We start from the raw sequence: 23214 nt of genomic DNA on the forward strand, positions 1-23214 counted from the left end.
AGAAAGAAAGACAGAAAGAAAGGAAGGAAGGAAGAAAGGAAGGAAGGAAGGGAAAGAAGGAAAAAAAGAAACTGCAAGAAAGCAGGAACAAGCATGTCCCTTTTCCTGGCATCTGCCTCAGCATTACGTCTAGCACCTGCTATGGGCAGAGGCTTACAGAGACCCAGCAGGCCCAGCAGCAACGTAGGGCACAGAATCCCAGTCCAGGTACCAAAACGCAGAGTATAAAAGGGTGAGTTTGGAACTAGGAGACAAAAGTGTAATGACTTGCACAGTTAGGGAGGCTTGGAGAGGTGAACCGGCTCACCTCATCCAAGTGACATGTCTAGAGCAGGACGAACACCCACCTGCCTTCTCACCCTGGTCCGCTGGCTCTGGGCTCTTAATTACATAGAGATTTGCAAGCTTCCTGGTGGACAGGGATGATGGTTTTCATCTTAATCCTCTTCATCCCCCAGCACACACGCACATGCGCCAGTCACTTAGAATCACTCCTTTATCTCCCTTTGCCAGAAATAGGTATTCGAGCAATCACTGTTTCCTGCCTCACCCACGGGGTTATTTCCACTTCTGGTATCGCAATCGCCTTGGGTCCAGATCTACTTCCCAAGCTGTGTATGATGTACTTAGTATGAAATGCCTGGGTGTGGCTGCACAACCTGGCTGGCAGGTGGGAGTGTTTGTGAGGGCGGCGACCCACGGCATCGCAGGGGCTAGTCCCTCTGGTGGTGTCCCCAAGCTGCTCAGTCCTCAGATGTACAATAAGTCAAGTGACTTTGCATCTTTCTTTTTATTTTGGCAAGTTGCATCTCTCCTGCAAGAGGACTTCCCTTTCTGTCACATCTCAGGACCCTGAGAGCAATACAGTTCTTCCTCGAATGCAAGGGACAGCAATCCTCATGCACAAGCTACCTTCTCTTTTGGACCCTGCATGCACGTTTGTGCCGAAACATCAAATAGTTCGCCCAGGAAAAATATGGAGAGATTTCTTGCAAAGTGAGCTTTCTTGTCTCCTTTAGGGCTTCATCGGTGCCGAACCGTACAAACCCTTTTGTGAAGGCTGAGCCAGTGAAAACCCTGCGAATAAAAGTGGGACTGATTTTATGCTAATATATGTAAAGAACGTGATGATAGAGTCATAGGTAACATAATGAACTTAACTTTTTTCTCCCTTTTTATTGAATTATAATGACTAGTTTCCATAGCAATTACTGCATCACCTTGTACATTACCAGAAAGATCTACTGCACTATTTTCCAGTCATCCTTGTAAACATTTCTACTTTTTTACGATGTTCTAGGGGAAAACACAAGCCCTTTCGGCTTGGCAGCAATTGGAGAGCATATTTCAGGAGATTAATAAAGCCGGCTGGGGTGTTTTTATTTTCTAAGTTCGGCAGTTGGTTTTCCATCTTCGCCCTCACCAGCTACTTGTCAGGCAGACAAAGAGGAAAAGAGGCGAGCGGGAGAGAACAGAGGTGAAGGGGGAGGTACGCAGTCACCAGGGAGGGCGGAGGGAATGGGGCAGGAGCGTGCCTCAGAGGTCCGCGGTCTGTGAGTCTGTTGGTTCTGCAATCGTTTGGAGAGCAATGCCCTTGGGGACAGCCTTCTTCCCACCCTAGGCTTGGAGAAGGATCAGGGGTGTCTATAAGCTCACAAAATGTCAGCCATGGAACACACAGAGATATCTTGTCTATAGCTTCAAAACCTGTGTCTCCAGGCTCCGACTGTGTCCTGGGTCCCTGGAAGGGGAAGGGAAGATGGGAATGTGGGCATTCCTCCTACCTCCCCATAAAACGCCCACTTCCAGCAGCAGCTTCCTTTAATGGGCTTTTCCTATTGGCTTTCCATGTGCTATTTCATTTCCAAAAGGCCTCTGCAGCTGATGGATATATGAAGATACATGCTTTCAGTTGAGAAATAAGGGAAGTAACACCCAAAAAGGAATGAGTCAGCTACAGTGAGTAAGAGTTATGTATGGTCGGGACTGGGACCCACCCAGCTGTCTGATGTCTGACTTGTCCCATTACACCCTGCAGAATGGCTGAGCTTTGGGTTGGTAAAAGAAATCACAGTCACAGGGTCTGGTAGATAGAAAGACCCCGAGCTAGGCTGGGGGAAACCTCATGCAAGGGTTTTGGAGCTTCCAACCAGAGAGAGGAGCGATAATCCCATCATGAGCCCTTAACGCCTTCAGTTCATTGGTTCATTCGCCGCCATTTATGTGTCAGCTCACTGCCCCTGCAGGGAAAGATACCTAGGCATTGTGGAGAGGACCTGGTATAGGGAGCTTGGGCCTCAAAGTCAGAATGCCCAGGCTCCAATCTCTGGGCTGTGCCTGTGCTGAGCTGTGTCTGGGGGTGAGTGACTTCCCCTTGCTCTGCCTCAGTTTCCTCTGCTCTAAAATGAGTCTAATGGTAGAATCCACCTTCGAGGCATTTGTGAGGGTCAATGGAGATGGCGTGGGTTAGGGTTCAGTGCTCACACCTACAAGGGACTTCGTTGTTTCCAGTGGGCATTCGTGAACTCGCTTGTAGCTGCAGTGAGGCCTTGAAAGAGTTAATTAAATTCGGGGAGTCCCGGCTTTTCCAGTTGTAAAATGAGTAATGTATGCTGGCTGGTCTAGAAAGTTCCTGCTGGCTCTGAAATTCAAGGGTTGTTGGATTTTAACAGTATAGTTGGAAAAAGGAAAGGAGGGAGGAAGAGAGAGAGGAAGAGAGAGAAGAGAGGGAAAGAGAGAGAAGAAAGAGAACGAGATAGAAAAGAGAGTGAGAAGAAGCCGGGAGAGGGAGAAAGAGAAGGGAAGGGGGAGGGAGGAAGAGACACTGTGTAAGAGCAGATGCCTTAAGCAGAAGGAAAAAGTCCCTAAGTGACAAGAAGCTCTGAGTTCACCAAAATGCTTAACCGAGATAAGAAGGATGTAACCGATGTTGGAAAGATTGTTATGAGATTAATAAACGTGATTAAGGGATTAAGACTTCTCAAAAGAGATAGCCAAGGGACCACCAATGGGAAAATCCTCCCTCACCCTCTGTAGCCAGTCTTTCTTCTCGGTTTTTAGTCCTTAGTCATGTAGGCATCTAACAAAATGGTCTCAGCAGATGCTTAAGTAGAAAAAATAGAATCCTGACTTAAGCCCATCTTAGACATTGGGAGAGGTCCCCTGTGACACACACACACACACACAGTCAAATAACTGGATTTATTTCTGGGAATGTCTGGAGGAATTTAAGGTATGAATTGAGTCATGGGGCCAGGGTCAAGGTTAATCTGTGGGCTGTTCTACTGAGCACATAAGTCCTGGATAGACACGCCTGTGGGGCAACATAGATATGAACTAGGCATCAGGAGGGAGCCTGGGTAGGGTGGGGACAGGAGGTGAACTTAAAACTGGAAGATCCTGGGGATGTCAACCTCAGTTTTGACATATGGCAGGTACTAAAAAGAAGAAAAATGCCATCCCCTTCTGCTTCAACCCTATCCTCAGTTTTCCCACCTGCAACCTGGGAACAAGGATACTCTCCCAAGACACAGTGGGTGGGAAAGCACTTCACAGAGGAATCACTGGCATTCCTTCCCAAAGGGGCTTTCCAGCACCCTTGCTGGAAGATTCTTGACTTTTCTGTTGTTCTAGAATAACAAAAAGGAACCCAGACCCACTGTGCCTGCTCTTCTAGCAATTTTCCCAGAGCAGGGGGTAGGGTGGTCAGCTCCAGAATTGGAAAGGTGGTCCCAGTCATTTTCAGGTTCAAAACCTACTTCCCTCTCTTACCAGTTGTGTGTGTGATCTCTGTTTCCTCATCTGAAAAATGGTGGTGATTTTACTGTCTCATGGGTTAGCTGTGAGGGTAAAATAAAACAATGCACAAAAATAGCCTGGGATGGTGCTTGACATATGGCATGCACACACACACACACACACAAAAAAAAAAAAAAAAAAAAAGAAGAAGAAAAATGCCATCTCCTTCCTATCCTGTTATTGGTGAAAGGACTTTGCCCTCTGTCCTCTGCCTTCTGCTCTCTGTGGCTTGACACAAAGTCTAGATTGAACCATAAGGCAACCAGCTTCCCAGATGGCTCCAAAAGATATCCACCTCCTGCTGTTCACATCTTCCCAGGCTGTGTGGCCACTGGAGTATGACAGCTGTAATGGCATGCCACCTCCAAGGTTAGGTTATAAAAAGACTGCGGCCTGGCCTTCATCATGCTTTCCCTCTCCTGCCCCTTTCTCTCATGAACCACCCACTCTGGGGAAAGCCATGCTATGAGTAGCTCTGTGGACAAGCCTACATGGTGAGGAAATGAAGCCTCCAGCCAACAGCTGCTTGAATGGGCTTGAGTCCTTCAGCTTCCATTACATTTTCACAGACCACAGCCTCAGCCAGAAGCTTGCCAACAACTTCATGAGAGACACTGAGCCAGAACCACTCAGCTAAGCAGCTCACAGGATCCTGGCCCTGAGAAACTATGGGATAATGAAGGTAGGTTGTGTGAAGATGCAAAATGTTGGGATAATTTGTTACACAGCAACAGGTAACAAATACAGGTGATGCAACCAGCCTAAGGTCAGCCTTTCTGGGGTTGAAGTTAACTGTCACGCTATAGATGAAGATGTGCAGTGCAAACATGTTTTGTGGTTTATTTCACGAGGAGACTCTCAGTTCTAGACCCCACCCCCACCCAACATCAAAAACTTTTGCCTCGTTTTCAGAAATTGCTCAACAGGAAAGAATGAGCTCCCTTGCACAGACTGGGGCATTGAAGCCTGAGATGGAAAGCCACTTGCTCAAAGTCCCACAGCAAATCCAATGCAAAGCTGGGTACAAAAATAAAGTCTCCTTACACGCATGTGTGCATTCCTTCATTCACGAGTAAGTGTTGATTGGGGACCTACTGTGTGCTGGGCTCTGCTCCAGGTAGTCTCCCTAGTGCCCTGCCCAGACAAGCCTGGATTCTGGGAGCTCCCGAGACAGGATGTTGTACACTAATTATGAGACCTGTTGTGTGCCCCTAGCTATGTTCAGGGGGCAGGAAATAAACCAGACATAGAGGTTCCCACTTTGAGAGAAACCCTAAAGGGCTCTTCCTCATGGTGGGAGAGAGCTAGACAGGCATCTACATTCTCTCGTGAGGCTCAGTGGCTGGCAGAGGCTGAGAAGTGCTCAGTCAACTCAGACAGGACAAGTCTTACTCTGGGAGCCTCCTGGCCTGGCACAGCCAGGTGCTCTGTTCCTACTCAGGTGACTTCCATAGGCCCTCGATGGCCCACGTTGCTGCTGCTGTCTGCGTCTCAGCAGCTGGGTGGAACAATTCCTGCTGGCTCAGCTGCTGTCGCCGATGAGAGAGACAGAGGAGGGAATCAAGCGGGATACGGCTGCAGTCACAGCGCAGTGATGGGTAGGTGCACTCCAGCTGAGAGCAGAGTGGTCGGTGCTGGGAGCCCACAACTCCTGGCAGGGCTGCGGCCAGCTTGGAAAATAAACACCCAGGGATGGTACTTCAGGGTGGGGAGTCTGTTTGGAGATAAAGGCATCTTTGCCCCTTGCCCAGGACACAGGAGCCATCTGGCCAGGCAGGGGTGGGGGAAGGCTCAGCCCCTTGGTGTCCTAGACAGCTGGGGGTGGGGTGTAGTCTGCACAGGCAGACTGAATGTGAGACCCAGGCCCCTCTCTGCAGCCTGGCACAGGCAGTGTCCACATAGCCCAGGGCTTCTCCACCTCAGCACTAATGACACATAGGGGCAGATGATTCTCAAGAATGGGGCGTGAGACTGTCCTGTACATTGCAGGATGTTGAGCAGCATCCCTGGCCTCTACCTATTAGATGCCAGTAGCGTCCACCCTCTCAAATTATGTAAACCAAAAATATTTCCAAATGTCCCCTGGGGATAAAATCGACCTGAGGTAAGAGCCACTGACTGAGACCGGCAGCTCTCTCTCCTCATCCACCGGTTCCCATGTTCCATGCTTTTCCTGGGTAATGAACCCCCCTCAGGGGGTTCTGACTGCAGAAGCTGTTTCATGTACATCTCACTGCATCCTCCCACCAGCGCTGTGATGTGGAGGTGAACATTTCTCCATTTTACAGGAGAAGGAATGAAGACCTGGCAAGGTGAGTTTCCAGGGGTTCAAGGCGGAGGGAGGATTTGAATCCCGTGTTTCTGATTCTCAGCTTGGCTTCTAGAGTGTCTTGTTCTGTGCTGCACACTCAGTGCTTTGCATACAACAGGTGATCAATAATTACAGTAATTAGGTTTTTAGTGCATTAATGAACAAGACAGAGTTTCTCCTAGCTTTCTCTGGCAGAATGCTCTAAGTTTAAGCTGCAGGCTGCTGTATAAGCTAGGTCAACCTGGCTGTGACAAGACGGGGCTGAGGACTGAGATGCTGTCACAGAGGACAGGGGAGGTGGGATCGATCCCTCATAACGAAAAGGCCCGTTTGGCCCCCATCTTTGGCTGTTTCTCCAGCCTCCTTTTCTTTCATCCGTCTTTCTCTCATCAGCCAGCACCATCCCCAAAACAGGCCAATCTAATCACATCAGAGTCTCCTGTGTTAACCTGCTGTGGCTCCCAGTGGGCCGAAGGTTAGAGTCTTTTGATTCTTTTGAAAATGCTTCCAATTTTGGTCTGAGTCAACCTAAAATAATCAAAAGAAGGACTGTAACCAAAGTATATAAAGGAAGCAATCCATGTAACAGTAAGTTACATGGTAACTTAAGTAAGACGTGTGCAAGTCTCAATAAACATGAGCTATTACCATCATGGTTCTTATTGTGCAGGTAACAGTGGGCAGCCTACAGTACTCCTGGGGAAAGCAACACAGCAGGCAGTGGCTGGGAGCACGGTTTAGGGGGTTCACAGCATGTAAAACTTTCAGCCTCTGGGGTCTGATAAGCCTGAGTTTGAATCTCAGCTCTGCTGTGTAATCTTGGCCAAGTTATTCTACCTCTCTGAGCTTCAGTTACAACTTTTCCATAATGGGTGCTTTAAAAAACTGACTTTCTACATTGGTTGTGAGAATAAAAGGAAATGATATGTGTCATAATGTAATCACAGTGTGCAGTATACAGTAGGCACTCACTACTTATTATGGCAAGAATTCGTGAATCAGTCACAACACCCCAGCAAGGTCGACATTGCCGTTATCCCAATTTAAAGTCAAGGAAACTGAGGGCAAAGGTACGTGTCCAAGGGGTCCTGGCCCTGGACTTGACCCAGGGCCACCTGATTCCCCAGTTTTCCTCCTTTGGAAAGTGGCTCCTCCAGAGAAAGCTGGGCACCTGGACATATTATCCCAGGGGCTGCCCTGGAACTCCGAATGAAGCCAGCCAAAGCAAGTTAGTGAGTGAGAAATTTTGGGGTCACTTCCAGACCCGTGGTGTTTGTAGCTTGTGTCTGAGCGAAGCTGAGTCAGGCAGCAGAGGCAACCACTCACAAGATGAAAAAACAAAGTCCCCGCCAACCCCTTAGAGGTTCCTGGCACCCGTCTCCTCTGAGATGAAGCAAATGCGCCCAGACAGGGCAGCAGGGCCAGAGTCCTGCCACTTAGAGGGAGATTTAGGGGGCTACAATTGGGAAAGCCAGACACACTGGCTGCTGGATTTACTGGTCTTTTCAGCGAGGTCAGCGGGAGGGCCCTTCTGTGTGGAGCTCTGTCGGCAGCTGAGATCGCTGAGTTGGTGACAGTGTCCAGCGTCTCCCCGCACAACGCGTTGGGCAGAGGAAGCAGACTTGCTTGTGTCCTGGGATCTTTGGGGGTGATTCATGGTTATTACACCATGGAATTTCAGAGCATGGCTATCTGCCAGGGATTCTGCTGTGAAAGTTATAAGACCAGGGAGCCCCCATGCAACTGTTTACTGTGTGCTTGCTGGGTACCAGGCACAAATAGCTCAGTTAATAGCCATGAAGGTGTTGCTAGCATTATTCTGTTCCACAGGCAAGGAAGCCTTAGAGATGGGCTGAATTTGCATGCACGGACTACTAAAGCCTCCTTAAACTGAGATTCGAAGAGGTGAACTGAGTTGCACAGAGCCAGCAAGTTCCTAAGAAATTGAGATTTTCCTAAACTCCATTTTCTCATACACAAAATAGGTATATCGTTAATGCTTGCCTCACGGGTTGCTGACAGTACTCACCAAGGTAATGCATATAGATTCTCAGCAACGCTCCAGCATGCAGCAAGTCCTCAATAAATGCTAGCAGTTGCTATTATCCTTGTTTGATAGAAACTGACTAAAGAAACATAAACACAAATGAGGATTTTCTTAGAATCAGACTGTTAAAACAATTCATTCACTCATTTAGGCAGCAAATATTGATTGAGCAATGGCTGTGCACCTGGCTCTGTCCTACAAAGTAGGCTTGCAGAAATGAACAAAGCATGGGATTGTCTTCATGACTTTGAGCAATGAAGTGCAAAATAAATGGATTAATAGATGACTGTACAAAGTGGTAGGAAGCTGAAGGACAGGTTCTGTGGTATAAATGATAGGAGTCTTGGTCTTGGGATTTAAGGAGGAATGTTTTAGGGAGTGATGTTTGAGACATGGAAGATGAGTAGGTATAAAATTGGTAGAGGTAAAGTGTGTGTGTGCACGTATGCTCGTGTATGTTAGGGGAAAGGTCTGAGCATTCCAGGCAGAGGGAGCAGCATGGACAAAGGTCCTGAGGTAGGAAGGAATTTGGTGCACTCCAGTAATTCAAAGAAGGTCAGAATGATTGAGCTAAGAGAAGAAAGGGAGTTAGTCTTTGAAAGATGGGCAGAAGTTAAACCCTGCCTGTCTCCACCCCAAACCTCCCTTCCTGGTATCTGTGGAGTGGGTCCCCATCCTCCCATGGCCAGCACATCTCCCTACCTCCATGGTCACCATATCCTCAGGCAAACGTTGGCTTTGTGATTTTGAATCTGTCTCCCTGGCCAGACTAGGACCAAGCTCTGCTGTGTGACCTTGGCCAGGCTACTTCACCTTTCAGAACTTTACTTATGACTTTTCCATAATGAGTGTTTTAGAAAATTGACTTTCTATGTGGGTTGTGAGAATAAAACAAAATTTCAGATATGTAATCACAGTATGCAGTATACAGTAGACACTCACTACTTATTATGGCATGAATTCATGAACAAGGTCGACATTGTTGTTTAAAGACAGGAAAATTGAGAGTGAAGGGACCTATCCAAGGTGTCCTGGCCCTAGACTTGACCCAGGGCCACCTGATTCCCCAAGGGAAGAGACAGGAGTCATTTATCCTCGTGGACTGAACACCATCTCCAGGTCCATAGCATTATAGCTAATTAAAACTACACACCAGGCCAGGCATGGTGGCTCACGCCTGTAATCCCAGTACTCTGGGAGGCTGAGGTGGGTGGATCTCTTGAGGCCAGGAGTTTGACACTAGCCTGACCAACATGGTGAAATCCCCATCTCTACTAAAAATACAACAACAACAACAACAAAAATAGCTGGGCATCATGGCGCATGTCTGTAATCCCAGCTACTTGGGAGACTGAGGCAGGAAAATCACTTGAACTGGGGAAGCGGAGGTTTCAGTGAGCTAAGATTGTGCCACTGCACTCCAGCGTGGGTGACAGAGAGACACTCAGTCTCAAAACAAAACAAAACAAAACAAAACAAGACCAAACCTATGCACCTGAGTGAATGAGCAAATGAATGGATGACTAAATGGCCACTTACAGGTGCCTAGAATTAAACGTCGTCTGCACATTTACATACATGTTTGATTACAAAAGCAATAAATAGGCATCGTGAGGGTTAAAAATGGAGATAAGCAAGAACAATAAAATGAAAACAAACAGCATATCCCTACATCCCAGAGATTACCATTGTTAACACCCTTGTGTCTATTTGTACATATGCCCATTATCTATCATCCTAGACCTAAGTATTTTTTACCAAAGTGGAATCATACTATCCATCAGGCTTTGTATTCTGCATTTTCAGTTACCCATCTCCACATTTTCATGTCCTTATCTCTAATAAGTGGTCCCCTTTGTGCCCCCAAAACATCCATTTGCGTTGGTTCTACAGAATGTGCCACCTTTTGAGTTAGTCTCGTTGCTTCTTTATGGTGTCATTTAGCTTGTTCCTCTCTCCCCTGCATTTCCTAAAGACTAAACATTGGTTCAGAAGGCTGGATGGGCTCAAGGTCAGTGTTTGTGGTTAGCAAACATCACAGGGGTTTTATATTCTTCCTGTTATCAAGAAGATAACCTTGTGTTGTATCAACAGACCCATGATTTCTGCATAACCCACCTTCAGTGAGGTGAGGCCAGTCCCTGGTTAGGTAGAGGTGTAATGCCTATCACATACTTCTGTTTTTCCCCTTGAAATCATAAAATGACATGCATACGGAGGTCCAGTTTCTCCTCAACCGTACACCCCATGGTTTTAACAACAAATAATTATCTCACTTGAATCAGTGATTTAACTGAGAGGTGGCTGAAAGCTGGTTTCTCAATCCTACACTGTTCCATCTGCATTTGACATCCTCCAGGGAAGTGGAGCTGTCCCTTCTCAACTGGTCTATAGACTTTTATGAAATACAGTCTGAATTGTTTTATTTTTAAATCTGCTTTGCCAGTGCAGTGACTCTAACATGATCTAATTTGAGCCCCCAGTGCTGGATTACTTACCCCAAAGTGTTTGAATGTGCTGGAGAGTGGGACTTTCTAGTGGTGGTCTCATGGTGAGTTTTTAGGCAATTGCTCCAGGGAGGAGTTATACAAGAAGAGGCAGAAGAATTGGAGAGTCAGAAATCGCAGGGCCCACAAACATCCATCCTTTAAATCCTGGATGATGTGAAAATGTCCTGCAGACCAGTGGTTCTCTAAATGCAATATGCACATAAAGTATTCTGGGGTTTTGGTAGACTGAAGGTACAGATTCCATACATCCGTGAGACCTGGGATGACTATGCTGAGGGCCTACACATCACACTTTGAGTTACACAGCTCAAGAACATCCCAGCTAAGCCTCCTCTCAACCTCTGCTTACAGGTTTTCTGAACACAGTCTTTATAGACCTACATCATCCAGCCCCATCCAGCCATGGAATTCACATTTTGATTATACATTAAGGATTGAGAACCAAAGATATACCATAAATCCTACAGGGATTGGCTAATCTTTGCTCACATGCATATAGCTAATTCCTTTTTTTTTTTTTTTTTGAGATGCAATCTCGCTCTGTCACCCAGGCTGGAGTACAGTGGCATGATCTTGGCTCACTGCAACCTCCACCTCCCTGGTTCAAGCAATTTCCCTGCCTCAGTCTCCTGAGTAGCTGGGATTACAGGTGCACACCACCACACCTGGCTAATCTTTTTATTTTTTTTATTTTTTTTTATTTTTAGTAGAGATGGGGTTTCATCATGTTGGCCAGACTAGTCTCGAACTCCTGACCTCAGGTCATCCGCCAGCCTTGGCTTCCCAAAATGCTGGGATTACAGGTGTGAGGCACTGCGCCTGGCCACACATAGCTAATTCTATAGAAAAAAATGAGAGTTTGAGCTTCTGTATATTTGTAAATTCTATACATTCTTCAGTTACAAACCTTCTCTCTCTGTTTATGCATGCATACACGTGTCCTTTCCTGATTCACCTAACAGAGCAAACTTTACTCTTCACTTCTCTACCTAACAAGGTTCTGGTTTCTTCTCCCTGGAGATTTTCAAACTGAGTGTGAGATTACATCCATAAACACTTCACCTTACAAAAGAAAATAGCAACAAGTCTTCTTCTTCTGAGCATTTGCTCCCTGAATAACTTTGCAAGCATTTTTTTGCAGAGTAAAAGGGCCCCAAAGGGATCACAGAGTAATCCTTTAAAAAATGAAGTTGACTGAGCTATGAGTGTCAGAGGTAGGGGGTGCTACAGGCACCGGTGTGGACATCAGAAAACCTGGATATCAGTCCCTATCTCACATTTTCTTTGGAACTTCCCAGTCTTCTTTACCCGCACCCTCATTTCCTTAGTCATTTGCCAACTCTTTTTTTTTTCTTTCTTTTTTTTTTTGAGAGAGAGAGAGAGTCTCGGCATTTTTTTTGAGAGACAAGAGAGTCTCGCTCTGTCACCCAGGCTGGAGTGCAGTGGCACGATCTCGGCTCACTGCAACCTCTGCCTCCTGGGTTCAAGCGATTCTCCTGCCTCAGCCTCCCTAGTAGCTGGAATTACAGGCGTGCAACACCACACCCTACTAATTTTTTGTATTTTTTAGTAGAGACTGGGTTTCACCGTGTTGGCCAGGTTGGTCTCGAACTCCACACCTCAAGTGATCCACCCACCTTGTCCTCCCAAAGTGCTGGGATTACAGGTGTAAGCCACCATGCCTGACTTTTTGCCAACTCTTTATTGAGCACCTACTATGTGCACTCAGAAACAGTTACAGACAAAGAGCAAATCAGACAGGGTGGTTCTTGCCCTTGGGAAGCTCATGCTCTGGAGGGGGCCACAGAGCTGAGCTGTGGATCATTGATCATATAAATGACAAAACTCAAGTTTGATGAGGGCTGTAGAGAGGTGATATAGGTTGCTGTGCACTGGGGCCAAGATACAGATAGAGACCGAGACGGTAGAGGAAGGTAGAGGAAGTGCAGGTGCTAACATAGGTGAGGCTTGTGTGTAAAATGAATGTGGGAGTGAAAATGGAGAGCACGCTGGAGCCAGCACCTGCCACAACCCCTGGAGACCACTCTCCACCCTGCTCCTCTATGCTTGGTGCTCAGGACAAGAACCATGTGATATGTCTTTGACAGCACTAATGACTTCAGGTTGCATCCAGCCATCAGGGAGCCAGCAACAGATGCAAGGATTGGAGGACTCTGAGGTGGCTATATTGTGTCTTCCAGCTTCCTCCATGTAGGACACTACAGGGCAAGCTGCATTGTCTCGGACCTTCCCATACAGCCTCTTCTCCCCACTCTGTCCCCTGTCCTTCCAGGCCCGGGAGTGGCAGCTCACTACTTTTACTAGCCCTTGGGGTTCTCCCCAACCTTTGAAAATAGTTCCTGTCTGGGTGCCGTGGCTTATGTCTGTAATCCCAGCACTTTGAGAGGCCGAGGCGGGTGGATGACCTGAGGTCAGGAGTTTGAGACAAGCCTGACCAACATGGAGAAACCCCATCTCCACTAAAAATACAAAATTAGCCAGGTGTGGTGGCACACACCTGTGATCCCAGCTACACAGGAGGCTGAGGCAGGAGAATCGCTTGAACCCGGGAAGCAGAGGTTGTGGTGAGCCAAGATGGCACCACTGCACTCCAACCTGGGCAACAAGAGTGAAACTCTGTTTCAAAAAAAAAACAAAATAGTTTCTTTATCAAAGTCTCCTAAACTGACCCATCTGGGGCTCTCCGTTATATAGCCTTGATCACAGACAGAGGCTTGCAGAGATTTAACTTAAGAGCCTCAGGACCCCACAGAGACTCTTGAGACGCAATGACATTATCCAATTTGTATTCTTATAACTTTTTGTCTGATATAATTGCACGCTTGCAAAATAGTCGCAAGAATAGTACTGCTCTGGGTCGAATTGTGTCCTCTCAAAAAAGAGATGTTGAAGTCCCAATCCCCACTACCTTGTAATGGGATCTTCTTTGGAAATGGGGTCTTGATAGAGGTAACTCAGTTGAAATGAGGTCACTAGGGTGAACCCTAATCCTCCATGACTGGGGTCCTTTTAGAAAAGAGAAATGTGGACAGAGACAGGTATGTACAGAGGGAAGATGATGTGAAAACACACAGGAAGAAGGCCATGTAGAGATTGGAGGAATGCTGCTGTAAGCTAAGGAATGTCTGAGGTCACTAGAAGCAGGAAAAGATGAGGAAGAATCCTTCCTCTACAGGTTAGACGGAGCATGGCCCTGCTGACAACTCAATCACAGACTTCTGGCCTCCACAGCTGTGACTCAACACATTTCTGTTGTTCTAAGCCACCCAGTTTTTGGTACTTTGTTCTGTCAGTTCCCAGGGCAATACATTTCTCTTTGCTTTTCCCCAGCTTCACCAGTTGGAAATGTTTTGTCACCTTCCTCTTTTTTAGCATAGCGGGGGGTTGGGGGGTGGGATGGAGTCTCGCTCTTGTCGCCCAGGCTGGAGTGCAGTGACATGATCTCAGCTCACTGTAACCTCCGCCTCCCGGGTTCAAGCAGTTCTCCTGCCTCAGTCTCTTGAGTAGCTGGGACTACAGGCACGCAGCACCACACCTGGCTAATTTTTGTACTTTTGGTAGAGACGGGGTTTCACCATGTTGGCCAGGCTTGTCTCGAACTCCTGGTCTCAGATGAGCCACCCTCCTTGGCCTCCCAAAGTGCTGGAATTACAGGCATGAGCCACCACGTTTGGCCATTGTCACATTTCTTAATCATTTTCTGATTAAATGTATCATTAAATGTATAGAAGCTTTCTTTCTCTCTCTCTCTCTGTCTCTCTCTCTCTCTATAGAAACATATAAACATTAAAGTATGTACATAAATTAAGTTGTTTCTAAACTATTTGATTAAATTGTGGTTTTGATGCACCAATTCCACAGTGACCAATTATCCTGGTTTGCCTGGTGTTTTCCTAGCTCTAGTACAGAAAGCCCTGCACGTTGGGAAGCCCCTCAGAGTCCTCAGCAAACCGGGACAGTTGATCACCCTCTCATTAAATAGTTCAGTGTGCAGTTTCTAAGTACCAATGCAAACTCGTACATGGCCACAGTACAATTATCAAAATGGGATAATTCGCCTTGGATGTGCACACTAGCCTTTCCAGCAGCCTCTATTCAAATTCCACCAGTGGTCCTAATAACACACTTTGGAAATATTTCCCCGTGATCTCTGGGCTAGGATCGCACGTTGCATTTAGATGTCGTGTTTCTCGAGTTTCTCCCGAGCATCCAACTCTTTCTTCTAGAACCATTTCTCCGTCTTTTCTTTTTAATGACCTTAGTAATGGATCACAGATCATTGAATAAAATAAGAATTCATTCTGATAATAAATTGATAAAGGAAAGAAGACACAACTCTTTCTTACACTGGGCAGCCAGCTAATAATTGTGGAGGGACTAGGCGCAGTGGCTCATGCCTGTAATTCCAGCACTTTGGGAGGCTGAGGTGGGCGTATCACCTGAGGTCAGTCGTTCGATACCAGCCTGGCCAACATGGTGAAACCCTGTCTCTACTAAAAACGCAAAAAGGAGCCAGGCTTGGTGGTGGGTGCCTGTAATTCTAGCTACTGGGAAGGCTGAAGCAGGAGAATCGCTTGAACCCAGGGGGCAGAGGTTGCAGTGAGCCGAGATCGGGCCGTTGCACTTCAGCCTGGGCGACAAGAGCAAAACTCTGTCTCAACATAAAAATAAAAATAACTGTGGAGGAATGATTAACAAATCAGTATTCACAGCCATCATGATATTAGCAGATTCAGGCAGCTATTACTGAAGAATGCTAAAGACAGGGAATGGGGGGCTGGGCGCAGTGGCTCAGGCCTGTAATCCCAGCACTTTGGGAGGCCAAGACGGGCGGTTCACGAGGTCAGGAGATCGAGACCATCCTGGCTAACACGGTGAAACTCCGTCTCTACTAAAAAATACAAAAAACTAGCCAGGCGAGGTGGCGGGAGCCTGTAGTCCCAGCTACTCCGGAGGCTGAGGCAGGAGAATGGCGTAAACCCAAGAGGTGGAGCTTGCAGTGAGCTGAGATCCGGCCACTGCACTCCAGCCTGGGCGACAGAGCAAGACTCCGTCTCAAAAAAAAAAAAAAAAAAAAGACAGGGAATGGGACTATGACGGGAATCGGGAGTTACAGTTTTAATGTTGTCCAGGTAGAGATTTAGGCCAGGGGCTTCAGTGGTAGAAGTTCCTCACTTTGGTTGGTCTGATGCCATCGGCATGCCAGCTCCACAAGATAGGCAGCTGTTTTGCTCACTGCGCTAGCAACGGCACTTAGACAGGCTCCTGAGACATGAAAGGTGCAACAAATACCTGTAATGTGAATGAGTGAATGGTTGAGGAAGTTCTCATTTGAGCAGGGAGTGGCAAAAGAGAAATATGAACAAGTTCTGCTGGATCCAATCCCCTTTCCCACAGGTGTGTATTTTCTTCTGTACCAGGTTCCAAAGCAGAAATGATGGTGAGCATCCAGTCTTTTAAATGTTAACAGTTTAATGAACATGAATCACCAAAAAGTGTTTTTATAATAAGGTTAATGGAGCCGAGTTTATTCCATTTTGTTGCATGGTTAACTAGATCCAAATAATTACCAGCTCCACTTTATAGATGCCTGTTTTAAGGTTATTTTTATGTTGCTCTGTGAGGTGAAGGCTTTTGTTTTCTCTCCTGGTTTTATAGGCTAATATGCAGTAGAATGCTCAATAAAGGCCAGCTGCAGTGCAAGTTCATCCGAAGCTGTGCCATGCCTTCTAAATCCCTCACAAGCCAGATGCAGGAGCGAATCTTGTCACTGAGTTGCAATCAGGGCCCAAGGGTGCTTCAGGATAAACAGAGGAAGCAGAGGACAGCTGACCTGGATGTGTTGCCTCCTGCACTAGCATTATTGTTACCCCCTTGGAATGAGGGACCATGCCAGCCTATATCTCCTCCTTCCTCTCTGTCCTCTGCAGGGCTGAGTGTGTCCTCAATGTTTGCATAAAATGTCATAAATCACGGAATCTTTAAGCACAAGAGAGCTCAGAGGCCAACTCCAAGCAACAAACAAGGAACCCTGAATTGAAAGGGAATCTAAAGGTTTGGGAAAACAGACAGGAGATTGGATGGTGTGTCAAGCTACCCCCTTTATAGGCATGGCATTGAGGTAGGAGATGGACTTGACTCTGGAGGCGGGACTCAGGTACTGAACCAAATTGAAGACCAGCTGAAACAGGGACAAGGTGAAAACACCTTTCTATAGGAAACACCCATCAGTGTGCCGTGTCAGTTTATCATTGCCATGGCAACACCCAGAAGTTACTGCCCCTTTCCATGGCAACAACCTGATGACTGGAAAGTTTCCACCCCTTTTATAGAAATTTCTGCATAATGTAACCTTTAATTTGCATATAATTAAAAGTGGGTATAAATATGACTGCAGGACTGCCTCTGAGCTGCTACTCTGGGCTCATTGCCTATGGGGTAGCCCTGCTCTGCAAGGAGCAGTACCTCTGCTGCTGTTGTACTCTGCCACTTCAAGAAAAGTTGCTGACACCACTGGCTAGCAGTTGAATTATTTCTAGGCAAAGCCAAGAACTCTCCCGAACTAAACCCCAACTGGGGGCTCGCCTGCCCTGCATCAGCATCATTTAATGCTCACAGCTGCCCTCCAAAGGCAGCATCATCATGCCCACCTGAGAGGTCCGAAAACCGAGACACAGAGTGATGGCTGACTCCAGTCCCCTAGCTGGGACTCACAGTTGGATACGAGCTGCCTAACCCAAGGCTTCGGGCTCTATCCACGGTCTGTAGGTACATTGACTGGCCTCTGTTTATGCATCTGTGAAATGGGGATGATGAGGACAAGTATTCATACTATGCCCCACTCAGCAGGCTTCGGGCAATGAGAAACTACAAGCATAGATGTGAATGTGTTCTGGACATGGAATGGACGGTACAAAGAGAATGGATACTCGGGTGTCCAGAGAGTCCTGACTTTGTTCCTGGAAGTGGTCAGATAAAAACACAAAAAACAGTTTGGATGTGGAGTCAGGAAGAACTAGGTTCCAATATTACCTTTTCCACTTAATCAGTGCCTGACCTTTGGCAGGTAACTGTACCAGCCTTTCTACCCTCCTTTTGTAAATATTCACAGAGTGAGGGTCATGTGCAAGATACAAAAGTCAGTCTGGTTTCAAATAGGCTCTGCTTGGGTGACATGTAGGAATCTGCACAAGTGATGTGTCATCATCACCACCATCATCGGTGAGGTACAGCACACATAGAATGCAATGCATAAATCTAAATGCAAAGCCTGAAGAATTTCTACACGTGCATAGTGTCGTAGACTAAATTGTGTCCTCCTACCCCCTGAAAAGTTATCTATTAAAGTCCTGATCTTCATAACTTGGGAAAATGACTGTATTTGAAGTCAAGGTCTTTAAAGAAGTAAAGTAAAATGAGGCCATTAGGGTGGGCCCTAATCCATTTTATTGATGTCGTGCACAGATGCATGTGTACTGAGAAAAGGCCATGTAAGGACATGGCAAGAAGACAGCCACCTGCAAGCCAAAGAGAGAGATCTCAGGAAAGACCAAACCTGCTGACCCCTGATCTTAGACTTCCAGCTTCCAGTACTGTAAGAAAGTAAACTTCTGTGGTCCAAGCTACCCAGTCTGTGGTATTTTGCTGTGGTACCCCGGGCAAACTAATACACATAACCTTGTGTAACCACCACTAAGATTAGGAGCAGAATATTTCCAATAACCCAGCAGCCCTTGCCATCATGACCTTCTCAATCTTGCCCTCTACCCCCAGAAGTAATCACTGTTATGATCCCTATTATCATCAACTAGTTCTGTCTGTTTTTGAACTTCATATACATGGAACCATACAGTATGTTCCCTTTGTGCCTGGCTTCTTTTACTCAGCCTTCCATCTCTGAAATGCATCTTTCCTATTGGGTGCAGCCATCATTCATTCTTTTTCTTTGCTGTATAATATTCCACTGTGTGACTTCATCACAGTTTATCCATTTCCCCTTTGATACACATTTTGGTTGTTTCTATTTTTTTTAGCTCATTTGAATAAAGCTCTTATGGGCATTCTTGTGCAAGTCTTCAATGCCCTGAACACTCATTTCGTGGGGTATATACTCAGGAATAAAATTGCTGAGTCACAGCTTACATGTATATTTAACTTTAATTAATGTTAGAGTCTGTGCTTTATCCTTTCTGCTCCTCACCTTCCTCATCTGTAAAATGGTGCCTGCCACCTAAGGCTGTTAACGAAGATTAAATGTGATTATCTATATAAAGTGTGAAGAAAAAAGCTAGATGCAGAATGATATGTAGAGCTAGATACCATTTATATAAAGTTTAAAAACCTGCATGAGCAACACGACATAATGTTTATGGATACATAATCGTGTAATAAACATTTAAAAACATCTATTGGCATAATAAACTCCAAATTTAGGCTGGTGGTAGGAGGATAGGAGGGAAAACTGAGATTAGGGTTGGCACACACAGGGTGATTCTCTCTGCAATGTCTTGTTCAAGAAGAAAAATATCTGCAGCAAGGAGACCATAAGGTTAAGATTTTTAAAAGCTGGTGTTTATGATATTGTCTCTATCTTTATCTGTATGTTGGAAACACTTTTCATTAAATCAGATACATTATTACTAAATATATAATATTAATCTGCAAAATATTAATATCTTATAAGATTTGCATACAGCCTAGGACACGGTACGCAAATGAGTTCTAGTCATTGTTGTTATCAATACTAATTGCCTATTGTACGCCAGATTCTACATCCAAGGGGTCTGGCATGCTGGGTGAATCACACCTAGAAAACTAAATCCAATCCAGACACTGTAGATGCAGCTGTCACATAGTGCTTGGCTCAGAGTAGGTTCTCAGGAAACGCAAGCTTTTGTAATTTTCTTAAAACGATCGAACGTCACTAAGCATGCTGGCTTTGACTAAACATGTCAGCTGTTCTGGTTGTCCAAATCTAACCAAACCAACAAACAAAGAAACCCCGGAAAATCAGGCATTGACGGGACTCACAGAACACTGCTCCTAGCTTGGCCAGAGAACCTGGCCCAGTGAATGATTCCATTTCTCTGGACACACACACAGAGTACCCAACAACCAGGGTGCACATGACAATGGCCTCCAGCTTTAACAAATGTAGCACTAGCACTATTTATTTTCCAAACGTGGTTGAATTTCGACTCTTGGGGATGCAGTTAGGAAAAATAATGACCAGAAAACACACACACACAAGCGCACACACACATGCACACACACACACATGCATGCACACATTGGCTCACACAGAATAAGACGATGGCAACCAGCCTTCCTGGGTTAGGAGGGGCAGGAAATGGAAAAGATAAACATAAAGAAAAGGAACTTCTTTTGTATCACTTTAAGAGGAAGAAAAAAGCCCGTCAGGCATGCATGCATGTGTGTGCATGTGCGTGTGTGTTGAAAGGAGAGCAATTGAGTGAAGAGGGAACAAGTATGGTTTGCTTAGGAGAGAACTTCCTTGACACCAGCCCATAATCCAGCCACCAAAAATCTGCTTTCTGATTTGCATTGCACAAGTTGGTTGACCATAATAAACACGCATTTTGTTTTAATAATGTATTGGGCAAGGGTTCCTCAGCCCCAGTAAAACAGTGCCCCAGCCTAGCATAGCTCGCTCAATGGAATGCTATTTCTGGGCTCTGGTGAAAGTGGAGCGGAGGAAGTAATTGTGCCACTAATTGCTCCATCTCCGGCTTGGTTTACAGTGATATTAATGCCCTGGTCTCCAGTAGATCAGCTTCATAAAAAGAGAGAGAGAAATTGCAGCCCATTATAATGGGAACACGGGAAACTGTGGAGCAGGTGGGGGAGGCTCCATGCTTGGATCTGCTTTGCCGGTTGAATTTCACTGGTGAAATCTTGTGGGATACTGAGGGGTTTTCTTCTGAAGCCAATGGCATTTGAAGCCTCTGGGTTTGAGATCAGCCTCTGCCATTTTCAAACTATGTGCTGGTCCCCCTCTGAAACTCAGTTTGTTCATCTGCAAAATGGAGCCATGCCATCTGCCCTTAGGATGACAATTACAATGAAGAGTGTCTAGCACTGTGCCTGGCACACAGCCATCCATGCTGAGTGGCTCTAATTTTAAGAGGAAAGAAGAAATCAAACCCGTCAAAGGCAGGCAGTTTGGTAAGGAAGACAAAATCTCAAATGGGTACTAATGGAAAATAGCTCAGGACTGGGGAAGGCTCTGTAAGAAAGAGACCCAGGTGCTGCTGAGGGACTTGCCTGAGACAGAGCTGAGTGGGTGCAAATGGCAGGCTGAATTCTTCAAAGTATCAGATTCATTTCATAACAGTATTGACCAATGAAAGTGGAGAAAAGAGAAAAGTTCTTTTTTTTTTTTTTTCAGATGGGATCTGACTGTGTCACCCAGGCTGGAGGGCAGTGTTGTGATCTTGGCTCACTGAAACCTCTGCCTCCCTGGCTCAAGTGATCCTCCCCCATGAGGCTGCTGAGTAGCTGGGACTACAGGTACCTGCCACCATCACTGACTATTTTTTTACAAACTTTTTGTAGAGATGGAGTTTCACCATGTTGCCTAGGCTGATCTCGAACTCCTGAGCTCAAGAGATCCACCTGCCTCGGCCTCCCAAATGCTGGGATTACAGACATAAGCCACTGTGCTTGACGGAGAAAAGCTCTTTGTTAATCTCCTAATGGGTTCATTGACCATCTCATGTAATATTCTGTCCTTATAATGATGCTATTTTCCTCTTTTCCTGATGTCTGTTGATTCTGCCAGCCCAATTTCCAATCTTCCTTCTTTATGCTAAAGATGCGTTGATTTTCTTCCTGAAAAACATTCTCATGTGCTTCTAATAGGGATGTTCTCTGACTGCTATGGGAGAGCAGGAGTCCAGCCATGGTTTAGCCCTGATTAATCAGTGCATTCCATTCCTCTGGTATTCGTGATGGTCAGAGAGATGGGTATGTGATAAATTCCAGAAATGAGACTTGATTGCAGGACTTTAGCTGTGACTATTAGGAAAGGGCTGTTTTTTCCATGACAAGGCCTGAATAATAACAGGATGTAGGCTTAGAGTTATTGGCATCCTCTTTGTCACCATGAGGGAAGGTCCTGCCTAAGAGTGAAATGAGCACAACGAAAGCAGAGTGGAGATGAGATAGAGTTCTGAGAATACGCTGTGAGCACCTATATCCAACTATACCTGAAGCTAGTAGAGCTTTTGACTTTAGAGTTCTGTGAACTAATACATTCCCCATCTCTCAAGCAAGTTGGATTGGGTTTCTGTCACTCAAATCTGAAAGGATCTTGATGCATCCAATTTTCATATGAACAATATATCACTCCAAGAAGTTAGGAAAATATACTTGCCTGGAACCACACAGCTATTTGATAGAGAAGCCATCATCAACCAAATTTTCCTGAATCCTGAATCCAAATTCCAACCACTTGGTAGTTCTGCTACTGACATTACAGACTGTATTTTGTTGTTGTTGTTGAAAATTTAGGATGGTAGTAGCAATTAGTCAATTGGAAGAGAATAATTAGCTACTGTTGCTGCCATGACTTTTGTAGTTTATGATTCTTTTAGGCCTCACTGGGTCTGGAGGTGATGGTTGCTAACTGTGGCCACATTGACATTCAGGGGCATGCTGAATCATGTCTTGAGTTTCTTTCAAATAGCCCTCATTTGCCTTTCTATCCTCAACCGCCACCCCTAAGGGCCAGCTGGAAGTTGATTTTTTAAAAATATTTTTTCTTTTCATATTTTTAATGTGATTTTATTTTTAAATAGTTTGTGATTCTCAAGAAGTTGCAAAAATAGTCGTGAGAGTTCCTGTGTACCCTTCACCCAGCCTCCCCTAATGATAATACCTTACATGACCGTAGTAAAATTATCAAAACCTGTAAATTGACATTAGTATAATACTATTAATTTGAACATAACCTAATTTGTATTTCATTGGAGTTTTGTTTTGTATTATTATTATTATTATTATTTATTTTTTTCCTTTTTGCAGAGACAGGGTTTCACCATGTCACCCAGGCTGGTCTGGACTCCTGGACTCAAGCATTCTGCCTACCTCAGCCTCCCAAAGTGCTGGGATTACAGGCATGAGCCACCATGTCCAGCCCTGGATTTCACTAGTTTTATCTGAACTTTGTGTATATATGTGTGTGTGTGTGTGTGTAATTCCATGAAATTCTATCATATATACATTTGAGTAATCATCATCATGACCAAGATGTACAACTGCTGATCATCACAAAGAAACTCAGGTAACCCCTGATAGTCACACCCCACCCCAACCACTCTTGGTAACCATGGATGGGTTCTCCATCACCATAATGATGTCACTTCGGGAATGTTACAGAAATGACACCCAGCCCATCACCTTCTGAGACTCGCTTTCTTTCATTCACCATAATGCCTTTGAGATCCATCCAGGGTGTCACATGTATTAATGATCTTTCCCTTTTCATTGCTGAGTAGTATTTCATC

The sequence above is a fragment of the Piliocolobus tephrosceles genome, chromosome 19, assembly GCF_002776525.5.
Source record: "Piliocolobus tephrosceles isolate RC106 chromosome 19, ASM277652v3, whole genome shotgun sequence".
Taxonomy (NCBI): Eukaryota; Metazoa; Chordata; class Mammalia; order Primates; family Cercopithecidae; genus Piliocolobus; species Piliocolobus tephrosceles.